We start from the raw sequence: 11,015 nt of genomic DNA on the forward strand, positions 1-11,015 counted from the left end.
AAGGGCTTAGTTGCTCTGTGGCATGTGGAATCTTCCTGTACCAGGGATCAAACCTATATCCCCTACGCTGGCATGCTGTTTACCACTGGACCACGAGGGAAGTCCAAGAGTGCAAAATTATATAACTACTTAGGCAAAGTGAAGTGAAGTCTCTCAGTCGTGTCCGACTCTTTGCAACCCCGTGGACAGTAGCCCGCCAGGCTCCTCTGTCCATGGGATTCTCCAGGCAAGAATACTGGAGTGGGTTACCATTTCCTTCTCCAGGGGATCTTCCTGACCCAGGGATCGAACCCGGGTCTTCTGCATTGGAGGCAGATGCTTTAACCTCTGAGCCACCAGGGAAGCCCACTTGCAATTTCTACTCAAGTACAATATATGCCACTCTATGACACGCCTGAGGCCAGGGGCAGCGGCCGGGAGGAGCTACCCCACGCCCACACGCCCGAGGTCAGGGGCTGCGGCCGGGAGGAGCTACCCCATGCCCAAGACCAGGGGCAGCAGCCGGGAGGACCAACCCCACGTCCAAGGACCGGTGGCTGCATGGGCATAGGAGGGCCTAGAGGAGCTATCCCACTTTGAAGGTCAGGAAGGGCGATGGTGAGGAGATACCCCTCGTCCAAGGTAAGGAGCAGCAGCTGCACTTTGCTGGAGCAGCCGTTAGGAGATACCCCACGCCCAAGGTAAAAGAAACCCAAGTAAGACGGTAGGTGTTGCAAGAGGGCATCAGAGGGCAAACACACTGAAACCATACTCACAGGAGACTAGTCAACCTAATCACACTAGGACCACAGCCTTGTCTAACTCAATGAAACTAAGCCATGCCTGTGGGGCAACCCAAGACGGGTGGGTCATGGTGGAGAGATCTGACAGAATGTGGTCCACTGGAGAAGGGAATGGCAAACCACTTGCCTTGAGAACCCCATGAACAATATGAAAAGGCAAAATGATAGGATACTGAAAGAGAAACTCCCCAGGTCAGTAGATGCCCAATATGCTACTGGAGAACAGTGGAGAAATAACTCCAGAAAGAATGAAGGGATGGAACCAAAGCAAAAAGAATACCCAGCTGTGGATGTGATAGAAGCAAGCTCCGATGCTGTAAAGAACAATATTGCGTAGGAACTTGGAATGTCAGGGCTATGAAACAAGGCAAATTGGAAGTGGTCAAAAAAGAGATGACAAGAGTGAATGTCGACATTCTAGGAATTAGCAAACTCAAATGGACTGGAATGGGTGAATTTAACTCAGATGACCATTATAACTACTACTGCAGGCAGGAATCCCTCAGAAGAAATGGAGTAGCCATCATGGTCAACAAAAGAGTCAGAAATGCAGTACAATTGCAAAAATGCAATCTCAGAAATGACAGAATGATCTCTGTTCATTTCCAAGGCAAACCATTCAGTATCACAGTAATCCAAGTCTATGCCCCAACCAGTAACGCTGAAGAAGCTGAAGTTGAACGGTTCTATGAACCTACAAGACCTTTTAGAACTAACACCCAAAAAAGATGTCCTTTTCATTATAGGGGACTGGAATGCAAAAGTATGAAGTCAAGAAACACCTGGAGTAACAGGCAAATTTGGCCTTGGGATATGGAATGAAGCAGGGCAAAGACTAATAGAGTTTTGCCAAGAAAATGCACTGGTCATAGCAAACACCCTCTTCAAACAACACAAGAGAAGACACTACACATGGACATCTCCAGATGGTCAACACTGAAATCAGATTGATTATATTCTTTGCAGCCAAAGATGTAAAGCTCTATACAGTCAACAAAAACAAGACCGGGAGCTGACTGTGGCTCAGATCATGAACTCCTTATTACCAAATTCAGACTTAAATTGAAGAAAGTAGGGAAAACCACTAGACCATTCAGGTATGACCTAAATCAAATCCCTTATGATTATACAGTGGAAGTGAGAAATAGATTTAAGGGCCTAGATCTGATAGAGTGCCTGATGATCTATGGACTGAGGTTCGTGACATTGTACACGACACAGGGATCAAGACCATCTCCATGGAAAAGAAATGCAAAGAAGCAAAAAGGCTGTCTGGGGAGAAAAGGAAAGATATAAGCATTTGAATGCAGAGTTCCAAAGAATAGCAAGAAGAGATAAGAAAGCCTTCTTAAGCGATCAATGCAAAGAAATAGAGGAAAACAACAGAATGGGAAAGACTAGAGATCTCTTCAAGAAAATCAGAGATACCAAGGGAACATTTCATGCAAAGATGAGCTCCATAAAGGACAGAAATGGTATGGACCTAACAGAATCAGAAGATATTAAGAAGAGATGGCAAGAATACACAGAAGAACTGTACAAAAAAGATCTTCATGTCCCAGATAATCACGATGATGTGATCACTGACCCAGAGCCAGACATCCTGGAATGTGAAGTCAAGTGGGCCTTAGAAAGCATCACTATGAACAAAGCTAGTGGAGGTGATGGAAATCAAGTTGAGCTATTTCCAATCCTGAAAGATGATGCTATGAAAGTGTTGCACTCAATATGCCAGCAAATTTGGAAAACTCAGCAGTGGCCACAGGACTGGAAAAGGTCAGTTTTCATTCCAATCCCAAAGATAGGCAATGCCAAAGAATGCTCAAACGACCGCACAATTGCACTCATCTCACATGCTAGTAAAATAATGCTCAAAATTCTCCAAGCCAGGCTTCAGCAATGTGTGAACCGTGAACTTTCAGATGTTCAAGCTGGTTTTAGAAAAGGCAGAGGAACCAGAGATCAAATTGCCAACATCCGCTGGATCATGGAAAAAAGCAAGAGAGTTGCAGAAAAACGTCTATTTCTATTTTATTGACTATGCCAAAGCCTTTGACTGTGTGGATCACAATAAACTATGGAAAATTCTGAAAGAGATGAGAATACCAGACCACCTGATCTGCCTCTTGAGATCTGTATGCAGGTCAGAAAGCAACAGTTAGAACTGGACATGGAACAACAGACTGGTTCCAAATAGGAAAAGGAGGACGTCAAGGCTGTATATTGTCACCCTGCTTATTTAACTTATATGCAGAGTACATCATGAGAAACTCTGGACTGGAAGAAGCACAAGCTGGAATCAAGATTGGCGGGAGAAATCTCAATAACCTCAGATATGCAGATGACACCACCCTTATGGCAGAAAGTGAAGAGGAACTCAAAAGCCTCTTGATGAAGGTGAAGGAGGAGAGTGAAAAAGTTGGCTTAAAGCTCAACATTCAGAAAACGAAGATCATGGCATCCGGTCCCATCACTTCATGGGAAATAGATGGGGAAACAGTGGAAACAGTGTCAGACTTTATTTTTTGGGGCTCCAAAATCACTGCAGATGGTGACTGCAGCCATGAAATTAAAAGACGCTTACTCCTTGGAAGGAAAGTTATGACCAACCTAGATAGCATATTCAAAAGCAGAGACATTCCTTTGCCAACAAAGGTCCGTCTAGTCAAGGCTATGGTTTTCCTGTGGTCATGTATGGATGTGAGAGTTGGACTGTGAAGAAGGCTGAGCGCCGAAGAATTGATGCTTTTGAACTGTGGTGTTGGAGAAGACTCTTGAGAGTCCCTTGGACTGCAAGGAGATCTAACCAGTCCATTCTGAAGGAGATCAGCCCTGGGATTTCTTTGGAAGGAATGATGCTAAAGCTGAAACTCCAGTACTTTGGCCACCTGATGCGAAGAGTTGACTCACTGGAAAAGACTCTGATGCTGGGAGGGATTGGGGGCAGTAGGAGAAGGGGACGACAGAGGATGAGATGGCTGTAGTGATTTTGGAGCCCAGAAAAATAAAGTCTGACACTGTTTCCACTGTTTCCCCATCTATTTCCCACGAAGGGATGGGACCGGATGCCATGATCTTTGTTTTCTGAATGTTGAGCTTTAAGCCAACTTTTTCACTCTCCACTTTCACTTTCATCAAGAGGCTTTTGAGTTCCTCTTCACTTTCTGCCATAAGGGTGGTGTCATCTGCATATCTGAGGTTATTGATATTTCTCCCAGCAGTCTTGATTCCAGCTTGTGCTTCTTCCAGTCCAGAGTTTCTCATGATGTACTCTGCATATAAGTTAAATAAGCAGGGTGACAATATACAGCCTTGACGAACTCCTTTTCCTATTTGGAACCAGTCTGTTGTTCCATGTCCAGTTCTAACTGTTGCTTTCTGACCTGCATACAGATTTCTCAAGAGGCAGATCAGGTGGTCTGGTATTCCCATCTCTTTCAGAATTTTCCACAGTTTATTGTGATCCACACAGTCAAAGGCTTTGGCATAGTCAATAAAGCAGAAATAGATGTTTTTCTGGAACTCTCTTGCTTTTTCCATGATCCAGCAGATGTTGGCAATTTGATCTCTGGTTCCTCTGCCTTTTCTAAAACCAGCTTGAACATCAGGAAGTTCACGGTTCACATATTGCTGAAGCCTGGCTTGGAGAATTTTGAGAAACCCAAACGTCCATTAACACTGGAATGGATGAACAATTTCTACCTGCAACAGCATGGATGAATCTTAAAAAACATTACACAAACGAATACTCTGTTTTCTCTTTTTTAAAATTATTTTCTTGCTGTTGTTGTTTTTAATTACTTTTTGTTTCTTTTGTTTTTGTGAAGTTCTAGAAAAGCCAAATAGGCAAAGAACACAAACTTTGGATAGTGATTGGTGGCTACTGACTGTTAATGGGTACAAGAGAATTTGCTTGGGTATGGAACTTTCCATATTGTACCTATACATACATAGTTGGATATATAGGTAAAAAGTCAGTCAACTGTACGCTTAAGATCTGTGTTTTGTACTAAAAGTCAATTATATTTCAATTTAAACTAGAGAAATAGAATATATAAAGAAACAGAAATTAGAAAATCAAACAGTGACAGGAGTTAAGGGAGAGAGTTGCCAGTTAGCAATATCTAAATTTTTGACCCATAATTCTATTAAATATTCTATCCCATACTGAAGTAAAATGATTTTAAAAATTTATTTTGATTCCAAATGATGTCGCCAAATATCACAGTAATTTCCCAGGCTCTTCCTTTTGCTCAGGACCTGGTCAATGTGCTGAGAAGGCTGAATCTGAGCTCTGGAATGTGAGTGGGCTTCCTGGACATACAGCCTATACAGTTACATGGGATAATGAGCTCCCAAAGAGTCTAATGCTCTGCTGTCACAGTCTTGAAATTCTTAAAAATTTTATCTTTGAACTTGTGTTTTGCAAGAGAAATTTGTTGAGACAATGAAGCCTGTGCGTCAACAGAAGAGATATGTACAATAGATGTGTCTGCTACTTGTTGCTGTTCTGTTTGCACATACAATTTGTGAGGCCCATGGTCACAAAATTTCCATGGGTTCACAATGTGTGAACGTTCCATAAGACTCAAACCAAGGGCAAGATAGCATACTGCATCTATGACTGAGTAAGGAATGAAGCCCCCAGAGCCCAGGTTATCTGCTTGAACTGGAACTAGTTTCCAAAACAGGAAAAAAAAAAAAAAGGCAGTGGTGTTCTAAGAAACAATAATCCTTGGTTCAGTCACTAAGTCGTGTCTGATTCTTTGCAGCCCCATGGACTGTAGCCTGCCAGGTTCTTCTGTCCATGGGATTTCCCAGGCAAGAATACTGGAGTGGGTTGTCATTTCCTTTTCCAGGGGATCTTCCCAACCCAGGGATCGAACCCATGTCTCCTGCATTGTAGGTGGCTTCTTTACCAACTGAGCCACCTGAGAAGCCCAATTTCTTGCATAGCCAAGTGAATGGTGGCATAAAAGGAAAAGGAAATATAAGGCAACTCATGTTTTCTTTCTCTTTCCTTCTTAGTCATTCCTTATTTATCAGAAAGCTGAAGGTAGAATGTGTTGATAGACTGTATGCAAATCAAGAAGTGAAATACGGGACTTCGCTGGTGGTCCCGTGGTTAAGACATCATGCTGCCAATGCAGGGGGTGCAGGTTCAATCCTTGGTTCAGAAACTAAGATCCCACATGCTGAGGGGCATAGCCGGAAGACTAAAAACACAATGATAAAAAAATAAAGAAGTTAAATAATTGTGCAGTCAATCTAGTTCTAAGACATTTCTATCATTCCAAAAGAACCTGTGTACTCAGAGAAGTAGTCATTTAGTAATGATCTCTTTCTTCAGATTCCGCTGTCATTCTGGCTTTTTATGTTCTACAAGATAAAGTTTTATTTTATTTATAACCAGAAAAAAGAAAAACCAGCAGCACAAAGAGTGGAGGTCATGCTGAAAGCCCACCTGGCAGATTTGAGCCTGTCAGATAAGTGTGTCATCTCATGCTTCCATTCTGTAACTGTTACTCATTTTATATTACTTGGTAAATTATTAATATAAATGTTATAGATGAACTTAAGATTATGGAAACATAAGTATTATGTTTTTGTCTGCACTATTCTGTACTTTTACCATCTCAAAGTTAAAAATGAAACCCCACAATACCTGTTTATTGTTTGAAATCTGGAAGATACAAAATAGTAAAATAATTACTCATAATTTAACCACCTAGAGGTTACTCTTAAATGTCAGTACACATCTCTTCAGTTCAGTTCAGTTCAGTCACTCAGTCGTGTCCGACTCTGCAACCCCATGAATCGCAGCACGCCAAGCCAAGACTCACGTCCATCAAGTCAGTGATGCCATCCAGCCATCTCATCCTCTGTCGTCCCCTTCTCCTCCTGCCCCCAATCCCTCCCAGCATCAAAGTCTTTTCCAATGAGTCAACTCTTCACATCAGGTGGCCAAAGTACTGGAGTTTCAACTTTAGCATCATTCCTTCCAAAGAAATCCCAGGGCTGATCTCCTTCAGAATGGACTGGTTAGATCTCCTTGCAGTCCAAGGGACTCTCAAGAGTCTTCTCCAACACCACAGTTCAAAGGCATCAATTCTTGGCACTCAGCCTTCTTCACAGTCCAACTCTCACATCCATACATGACCAACAGGAAAAACCATAGCCTTGACTAGATGGACCTTTGTTGGCAAAGGAATGTCTCTGCTTTTGAATATGCTATCTAGATTGGTCATAACTTTCCTTCCAAGGAGTAAGCGTCTTTTAATTTCATGGCTGCAGTCACCATCTGTAGTGATTTTGGAGCCCAGAAAAATAAAGTCTGACACTGTTTCCACTGTTTCCACTGTCTCCCCATCTATTTCCCATGAAGTGATGGGACCAGATGCCATGATCTTTGTTTTCTGAATGTTGAGCTTTAAGCCAACTTTTTCACTCTCCACTTTCACTTTCATCAAGAGGCTTTTGAGTTCCTCTTCACTTTCTGCCATAAGGGTGGTGTCATCTCCATATCTGAGGTTATTGAGACTTCTCCCGGCAATCTTGATTCCAGCTTGTGTTTTTTCCAGTCCAGAGTTTCTCATGATGTACTCTGCATATAAGTTAAATAAGCAGGGTGACAATATACAGCCTTGACGAACTCCTTTTCCTATTTGGAACCAGTCTGTTGTTCCATGTCCAATTCTAACTGTTGCTTTCTGACCTGCATACAGATTTCTCAAGAGGCAGATCAGGTGGTCTGGTATTCCCATCTCTTTCAGAATTTTCCACAGTTTATTGTGATCCACACAGTCAAAGGCTTTGGCATAGTCAATAAAGCAGAAATAGATGTTTTTCTGGAACTCTCTTGCTTTTTCCATGATCCAGCGGATGTTGGCAATTTGATCTCTGGTTCCTCTGCCTTTTCTAAAACCAGCTTGAACATCAGGAAGTTCACGGTTCACATATTGCTGAAGCCTGGCTTGGAGAATTTTGAGCATTACTTTACTAGTGTGTGAGATGAGTGCAATTATGCAGTAGTTTGAGCATTCTTTGGCATTGCCTTTCTTAGGGATTGGAATGAAAACTGACCTTTTCCAGTCCTATGGCTGCTTCCAACAACACAAGAGAAGACTCTACACATGGACATCACCAGATGGTCAACACCGGAATCAGATTGATTATATTCTTTGCAGTCAAAGATGGAGAAGCTCTATACAGTCAGCAAAAACAAGACCAGGAGCCGACTGTGGCTCAGATCATGAACTCCTTATTGCCAAATTCAGACTTAAATTGAAGAAAGTAGGGAAAACCACTAGACCATTCAGGTATGACCTAAACCAAATCCCTTATGATTATACAGTGGAAGTGAGAAATAGATTTAAGGGCCTAGATCTGATAGATAGAGTGCCTGATGAACTATGGAATGAGGTTCGTGACATTGTACAGGAGACAGGGATCAAGACCATCCCCATGGGAAAGAAAGGCAAAAAAGTAAAATGGCTGTCTGGGGAGGCCTTACAAATAGCTGTGAAAAGGAGAGAAGCGGAAAGCAAAGGAGCAAGGGAAAGATATAAACATCTGAATGCAGAGTTCCAAAGAATAGCAAGAAGAGATAAGAAAGCCTTCTTAAGCGATCAATGCAAAGAAATAGAGGAAGACAACAGAATGGGAAAGACTAGAGATCTCTTCAAGAAAATCAGAGATACCAAGGGAACATTTCATGCAAAGATGGGCACAATAAAGGACAGAAATGGTATGGACCTAACAGAAGCAGAAGATATTAAGAAGAGATGGCAAGAATACACAGAAGAACTGTACAAAAAAGATCTTCATGACCCAGATAATCACGATGGTGTGATCACTGACCTAGAGCCAGACATCCTGGAATGTGAAGTCAAGTGGGCCTTAGCAAGCATCACTATGAACAAAGCTAGTGGAGGTGATGGAATTCCAGTTGAGCTATTTCAAATCTAAAAAAAAAAAAAACCCATTTCTTAGTGAAGGGAAAATGGACCAACCATCTAAGCATTTTATGAAGGTTAAAGTGGTGGCATCTGAAAGCAAAATATCAATGACTAGTGAAGTCACTCAGTCGTGTCCGACTCTTAGCGACCCCATACACTGTAGCCTACCAGGCTCCTCTGTCCATGGGATTTTCCAGGCAAGAGTACTGGAGTGGGGTGCCATTGCCTTCTCCAGGGGATATTCCCAACACAGGGACCGAACCCGGGTCTTCCACAATGTAAGCAGATGCTTTTACCCTCTGAGCCACCAGGGAAGTTCAAGAAGGAAAGTGAAAGGGAAGTCCCATCTGACTCTTTACAACCCCACAGGCTGTAGCCTACGGGCTTCTCCGTCCAAGGTATTTTCCAGGCAAGAGTACCGGAGTGGGTTGCCATTTCCTTTTCCAGCGGATCTTCCCGACCCAGGGATCGAACCCAGGTCTCCCACATTGTGGGCAGACGCTTTACCGTCTGAGCCACCAGGAAAGGAGGTTTCAAATCGCGCTTGACCAGCTAGCTGGAAGCAGAAGCTGCTGAAAGTTAAGCTCCTCAGGCAAATGCCCTCCAGCCCCACCCAGTCCTTGGGCACAGCAACACTGTCCTAAAACATGGTAGGGACTGTGGCTTTTGGCTTTAAAATAGGACTCCATTTTCTCTCTCTCCAATTTCATCCACTGGAGACCAGACTCAGCTGGGTTGGCATCCTCCTGCTTGGTAGTAGAAACCTTCCTTCAGCATTCCACCTTGTCCTCCATAACAGGGTGCCAGGATGCATGCTACTGTAGAAAGCTGTTGCTTTGGCAGGTGAGAAAAGCAAGGAAATGGAAGGATTATACAACTTTTTCTCACTGAAGTAGGAACTGAGGTAGGAACTTTACCAAGAAACATTCAGCTGACATTCAGCTGGAGTGGAATTGGTTAGAGGGTTTGGGGGTCAGAGTTGACGAAGATGAGAGAAGCTGACGTGAGAAAATATGCTGCTCCAAGGGACCTGAAACGGAGACAGGTAAATCTGTAATAAGGTCAGTCAGCACGGTTCTGGGATTTTCTGCAGGAGAGTCCCCAAATACAGACAGAGAATCTCCTAAAAGCAAAATCACTGAAAAGGGAGGGTTGAGAACCTGGGTGACTTGGGGAGTTTTAGGCTTCCTCTGGTGGCTCAGATGGTAAAGTATCTGCCTGCAATACAGGAGACCCAGGTTCGATCCCTGGGTTGTGACAATCCCTTGAAGAAGGGAATGGCTACCCACTCCAGTATGCTTGCCTGGCAATCCCATCAACAGAGGAGCCTGGCAGGCTACAGTTCATGGGTCAGACAGGACTGAGCGACCAAGCACACACAAAGCATCTAAAACATAATCAAGATTTGGCTTTCTGTATAAGATGATCAGATGTCAAGATCTTCTCAATTTTTCTAAAAGAAAAATACTACAAAGTGGTTTCTCTTTAATCCAGAAATTCCCCTTAAACTGGAAAGGTAGGAGGGAGGGGGAGGCAGGAACTGAAAAGGCCAGAGGGAGAAGTGGGACTAGATGACCTTAAAGGGCCCTCCCAGAGCAATAGTACCCAAAGGCAGGATAGTCCCCTGAGGGTGAGCTGGAAATTTGTGATAGTGTTTTTTGAGTGTTACAAAGATAGCATTTAGTAAAGCTAAATGTAATCAATGTAACTTCTTTTAAAAGATAAACACCAAATATTTCTTGCTTGACTTTAATGTACGTTGAATTTTCTGGGACTGCAGCTACTGAATACACTGAAGGAAAATTATACCTCCTTTTATGCAGAACGTTACCAAAAAACATTCAGAACTTTTGAAATAATACCAGTAGTAACATGTCAGCTAATGTTTTTTAAATCAAAATAATGCACTTGTTTTAGTGTGCATTTATAGCTTTTGCAGTCAAAAATTCCACATACAGAAACTGTTAAGAAATTACTGAGCTATATAAAAAATTTTAAGTTTGGGCAAAAAATGCTTAGAATTGGGCAGCATCCAATCTAGCAGATAGAAAAGAGCTCCGAGGAGCTGTACAACATGAAAGATTCATCCGTAGAAGGGTGAAGGAACAAGGAAGTTAGAGGAGGCAAAAAAATAAAAGCATTTTGTTTTGTAGGGTTACTTTCCTTCAGTTGATGGCAGGAGTCTGTCAAGCAGTTTACCCAACTGGTGCTGATCAGATGATTCTTGATTAACTAGTTTAAGATTCCATTTCTGGGAGAACAGAAACTGTAATTA

At 42.7% G+C, this 11,015-nt stretch overlaps 1 non-coding gene across 1 annotated transcript; it reads right to left on the reverse strand.

Annotated features, from left to right (window-relative positions):
• Nucleotides 1–269: 269 nt before the first annotated feature.
• On the reverse strand, nt 270–342 carry TRNAW-CCA (transfer RNA tryptophan (anticodon CCA)). The gene has a single exon. It is a non-coding gene; the product is annotated as a tRNA-Trp (tRNA).
• Nucleotides 343–11,015: the final 10,673 nt, after the last annotated feature.

Source organism: Bos mutus, chromosome 20, assembly GCF_027580195.1.
Source record: "Bos mutus isolate GX-2022 chromosome 20, NWIPB_WYAK_1.1, whole genome shotgun sequence".
NCBI lineage: Eukaryota > Metazoa > Chordata > Mammalia > Artiodactyla > Bovidae > Bos > Bos mutus.